The sequence below is a fragment of the Schistocerca nitens genome, chromosome 5 (assembly GCF_023898315.1).
Source record: "Schistocerca nitens isolate TAMUIC-IGC-003100 chromosome 5, iqSchNite1.1, whole genome shotgun sequence".
NCBI classification, from domain to species: domain Eukaryota; kingdom Metazoa; phylum Arthropoda; class Insecta; order Orthoptera; family Acrididae; genus Schistocerca; species Schistocerca nitens.
The window spans coordinates 556,738,251-556,744,215 of NC_064618.1; the positions used below are offsets into that span (position 1 = coordinate 556,738,251).

The 5,965-nt window shown below is 37.2% G+C and overlaps 1 long non-coding RNA gene across 1 annotated transcript; it reads right to left on the reverse strand.

Annotated features, from left to right (window-relative positions):
* Positions 1-4,922: 4,922 nt before the first annotated feature.
* LOC126259228 (uncharacterized) lies at positions 4,923-5,587 on the reverse strand. The gene is made up of 3 exons (XR_007546486.1): positions 5,526-5,587; positions 5,261-5,367; positions 4,923-5,084 (listed from the first exon to the last, which is right to left on the reverse strand). It is a non-coding gene; the product is annotated as an uncharacterized LOC126259228 (long non-coding RNA).
* Between the last annotated feature and the right edge of the window lie 378 nt (positions 5,588-5,965).

The window sequence follows — 5,965 nt, forward strand, 5'->3', positions numbered from 1 at the left end:
AGGCATTACCAAGTCTATGATTTATTGTTAGAAGATGTTCACCTCTGTAGCTGAGCTGACTGCCACTTGGGGGACTCAAGTTTGATTCCCAGTAATGGAAAGGATTTCTCCTCGGTTAAGGCCACCTGAGGAACTACTCATTGATTACTAGTGCTTCTGAGGTCAAGAAACCCAACAATGATGGTAGACCAATGTGCTGAACACATACCCCTCCATACTGTGTCGAATGATGCCACTGGCAGAGGATGACACAGTGGTCGGTCAGGGCTGATTTACCTGGCTAGGGCCAGAATGTGGAACTTTAGATTTTTAACTTTATGTGAGAAGATACATTTCAGAGAGGCAGACCTTCATTTGTAGTATTTTTAGATTTAGAGAAATCTTTTGACACTGTTAACTGGAATAAACTCTCCAAAATTTTGCAGATAGCAGAAATAAAATCTAGGCCAAATAAATAAAAATTTAAAGTAAAATATAAACTTTGACATCTAGAAATGTCACACTTATTATAATATTCAATGTTAATATGCAGGGGTGGGATGAATATTTTGTTTAAACCCAACATTTTGCTCGAATCTGCAGAGGACATTGACTCAGCAGCAAGCCAGAGTGTGCATTGGACCTTCATACCTTCATGCAATGGACCTTCATGCCCTTGAAGGCATCCTTCACCGAAGTGGATGAAACTTTGGGTTTTAAAAAGAAATTCGTCTAACCAAGGCATAGTAGCCTAGAATATTTTAGAAAGGGTGAAAAACTTCAGTGCTGGCAATTGATTAAGTAATTGCATGATGGCAAAGGGCTTCATAGTTCAATCAAAAGGAATGGTTAGTGCCTTGAAAAAAGATTACGTAATGAGCATAAATAAGAGAAAAAAATAGTGTATAGCTCAGATAAAATAAATTCACAATTGATAGATATCAGTGGTGTGTGGGGAGGGAGCATTTTTCCAGTTGTTACACAGCATGCCACACACTAATGTGATCAATATAAATTCTCCTTATTTGACCCATCCCACTCACACTGTATAACCTGCCGTGTCTGACAAGGCTCTGAGTGTATCTGCAAAACAGGCAATATAGCAATCACATGGAACCCAAGACCCCCTTGACTCATTGAAGCTGTTTTAATCAAATGCAACAGAGTGCAGCTAAATTAATTCAGGTAATATAGAGGGAATTACTTTAGAAAATAAAGTGCTCAAAGTAGTAGATGAGTTTTGTTATTTTGACAGCAATATAACTGATGACAGAAGATATAAAATAAAGCCATCAATGGTAATAAAAAGACAAATATCCTGAAAGTTAGTATCTGTTTAAGTTTTAGAAAGTCTTTTCTGTAAAAAATTGTTGGGAGTTTTCATGGAAGTGATATGTTGATGATAAACTATATAGGTAAGGAGAGGCTAGAAGCTCCTGAAATGTGGTATTATAGAAGCATACTGAAGATAAGATGGGTACATTGGATGACAAATAAGTGAAATTATGGAGAAAAGAAATTTGTCGCACTGTGATGCAACTGTAATACTGGGAATAAAAGAATGTTGTCCCAACAAGAAAATAAACTAAAAGTTAACTGTGTTTTCGTAATGTCAATAGTAGCTGTAAATAAAGTTCTTGTAATTTGGTGGATGTAACTCACTATCTTCAGAATAATAATTAACTGATGCTCTTGAGGCTTTGTGGCAGATGCTGTTTCCTGAAAGTCAGATAAGTGGAAACGGGCCAGAGAACTTCATGGTTCTCAATAATAATGTAAAGAAAGTTGTTGTTTCATGTGTACTATTATGTCACAGAGTCCTTGTCAAAATTTTACATCATACTGGTCATTGTTACTCCCCCTCTCACACCCTATATATGTGGTATATTTTATAACAGTTAATACATTGTTACATACAGCAAACAAACCCATTTCAATTAGAAAAGTTATCAGCAATTACAAAAGTAACATCACCCAGTAGCTAGAAATGAAATGCATAGAATGTGATATAAAATCAGCCACAGTTCTTCTGTGTTTAAGGAAATATTGGTATCATCGAAATGCTTGGAATAAAAAATGCTAATTATATTTTTGTTAATTACATAAAAGTACTCCATCCCAAACTTCCTAACATGTTCCTTGTCTCAAATATATGTGCGAACAAAATTTCAGCAAATGTTACAGTAGTCCAAATAATTGCTTTGCATACGTTATCAATAAGAATTTGTTTCATGCGTTTCAGTAACTTTTAAGTAATTAGATGTTATTATGATTAGCAATTACATACTAAGCTGACATTATGTTTATCAAAGTTGTTACAGGTTTCAGATAGCAAAAAACAGTATTTTTGGTGTCCCTTTCATTATTTTATTGTTGACAACTGAATGGTTTTAATTGTAATTAGACAAATCGATTATACATGTTCCTAAAATGGATGGATGTGATATTGATGAGTAAATTGACACGATGTTATTGAAAAAAACATTTCAATGTTCAGAAGGTGAAATTACCTACATTGGTCCTACCTAATGATATAAAAGTTAATTAAGCAACATCAATTGCCTCTAGTGCCATGTGAAAGATGAGCTAAAATAGTTCTTGGAATAATATTGTGGGGCGGCACGTTGGAAAATATCTGTTGGTGGTATATATGTTTGTTTGAATGTTGAAACACTTCCCGGCCGATGCACCATATGTGGGGCGGTGGATAGAATTATATGTTGCTGTTATATAAAATTTGTAGAATGTAGAAGCACTGCATTTCCCGGCCGATGCACCATATGTGGGGCGGCGGTGGAATTTATTTTGTTGTTAAAAATGTGTTTGAATGTAGAAACACTGCATTTCCCGGCCGATTAACCATATGTGGGGCGGCGGGTGAAATTATTGTTCTTAAAAATGTTCCTATTATTTTTGCTGTTGTTTGCCGTTCTCAACACTGACTAACTACAATATTGGCTACCAGAAAGTGATTAGCAAAACGTGAAGCCTGTAATTAGAATTCCTAGTGCCTCATCTGAGAATACACTTATAGTTACAACTTATAGCTCTGAGGAATTAGGAGATTGTCCGGGATTTATAATCAAAAACGATTTTCTAAAATAGTTGAGTATATTCTGAAAGTCACAGATGAAAAACAAAAGAATCCACACAACCTAACTAACAGAGCAGTTCAGAGTCTAATGCGCTGATGCAACTATAACTGTCCAAATTAAAAGTTTAAATGAATGCTCGCCATAATTTGATGATTAGATTCATCAAACGCCACGCTAAATAATTGGTAGATTGTCTGTCCCGCGGCGGCACGTGAAAATACGACAATACGCAAACTGAAGATCGATAATTAAAGTCAACCCAGAATTAACACTTCACTCGCAAATGATTTCATGGTTACGCGTATCTCGAGTAACTTAATACGGCATCCGAGGCTGTTTGTAGTAATTAGTGGTGGGCAGGAAATCGCGTATCTGTTAGAAATCACAGTGACTGAGAAGTCACAGATATAACAGTAGCAACTTTACAGAATCTAACTGCGATTTCAGTCACAGTTAGCAGTCGCAAGTAGTATTTCACATTCAAAGACATGAGCCATCTATTGGTCGAATTTAGCACTGCTTTCTGCGATTTCAGTGACAAGTCGCAACTAAGAGTCGCAAGTAGCAACTAAAAAGCGCGGTTAACAGTGCCATCTGTGGGTGAAAGTTCGTACTACGCCCATCTCTGCGGTACGCTGTGGAGTCTAACTGCGATTTCCGTGACAAGTCGCAACTAAGAGTCGCAAGTAGCAACTAAAAAGCGCAGTTAGCACTGCCATCTGTTGAGCAAAGTTCATACTACGCTATTCGCTACCGAGTCAAACTGCGATTTCTGTGACAAATCGCAACTAAGAGTCGCAAGTAGCAACTAAAAAGCGCAGTTAACATACTTTTCCTAGTGTCATCTGTTGACCGACGTACGTACTTCGTTATGAGAGCCTTGTGCCTCACGAGATCGATGTGCTGTGTGTGCATATGAAGGGCTTATTTCGATAGTGGTACAAGTCCATTTTTGTTAATTTTGAGATATAGAGTCGTAAAGTTAAATGAGCGCTGAAAAATCTGCAGTTGAGATACCAGAAATATTCAAACATATGGCTTCTTGCTAGAGATGAACCTTTATTTATGTTTGTTTGGATCACTAATTTCAGAAGCATTATAGACAAAAAAGTGTAGGTAATGGACTTGTACCACTATTGAAATAAGCCCTTCATATTATATGACGACATGCACATTCAGCATCAGTTATGGCTGGTCAAATACTGCTGTGACTCTGAATGTATTATATTAATAAGAAGCAACATTGCCTTTTTCTCCTGAAAATATCAAGTAACGTAACAAATGTGTTTGATTCTGCTTCCAATATGACAGTTTTGGTTAATACTCCACATGCCTACAGGACTTTGCAATGTTAACACAGCAGAACTCAGACATTTGTGTAAGTGTAGAGAAATGAAAACAGTCATATGAATGCCTCACTTTTGTTCCGACACAGTTCAAGACTCGGGAGGAAAGTTTTACACCTGGTGTTCTACATGGCAACTTCACACACAAGAACTTTTTGCCGACACTACTACCACCTACATAAGTAAGCTTTTCCTGTGTCACTTTCAAGTAATGCACTTAAGCTATTCCTGATTTAACTGGAAGATCTGTACTTCCCACTTTCATATCAACAGCCTCAAAATGCATATTGTAGACTTCGGGATATGTTACAGGTCAGTGTCACACCAAGATTGTGGAGAAAGCGGGGGGGGGGGGGGGCGGCACGTTGGTATCCAACAAGTGTTTACCAATAAATAAGTGGCGGAAAATTACGGGTATAGGACGGCTTAACATGTGGAAAATGAGATTTTTATTATTCACTCAATGTATTTAACATTTATTATTCCTTTAAAATCGCACAACAACTTCAATAAAACACTTTAATCAGCCACACACTTATTTCATAATTATTTCACTTTTAAACTGCAAATCCTCTAAGAGCTGTCTTGAATCTTCACGAGTCTCTCTCAACAGCCTTGATGTGGATAGATATGTACAGCAACCAGTAATCAGTCAGAACTGCGTCTGCAAAAACACAAGGATTATTAAACAATTTTTGCTGTCACTAATTACTAGCAATATAATTGACAGAGTAGATTGCTAATATTTGCTATATCACATTTGCTAATATTTGCTGTATCACATTCGCAAGAACGATCTCACTGAAGTAATTAAGTCCATCAAAACGCTTAGAAACTAACCTCTCGTCTGACGAAAACGGTCTAAAGACTGGCAATTTCTTCAGATCTGTTGACAATGATATTTTGAATTATCACTTTACTGAGTGACTGAAATGTAGTTCAGGTACCTATGAACATAACAATATATTAGAATTCATTTTCTAAACACGAACTATTACGGTACTGTGCGGCTAATTACATATTAATTACACTATTAATATTTTCACAGTTGTTTCTTTAATACAAAATTAAAGCCAACGGAAGAATAAACGTAAAACGTACTTACCAATGACAGGTTTGTTGAGATGCAATTTTCTGTGTGGACAGATGTAACTTTTTCATACGGTGGTAAGTCGCAGAAATCGCAGGAGTCACAGAAATCGCAGAAGTAGCAGAAGTCACAGAAATCGCAGAAATAGCAGAAATCGCGGAAGTAGCAGAAGTCGCAGAAGTAGCAGAAGTCGCAGAAATCGCGGAAGTAGCAGAAATAGCAGTGGCGGAGGGATACGCGACTTAGGTTCCTTAACTGCGACTCTTAACTGCGACAAATCACAGTTAAGAATAACAGATACTGAAAAGTAGCATTCACAGAAATCACTGATATCGGAAAATCGCAGTTTAGCCCATCACTAGTAGTAATGATACCGACGCGACGCGACTCCCGACACAGATGACGTGCTATTCAGCGTCTGGTAGAGTTGTGGCGATTCGTGAATGAGTCGTTCA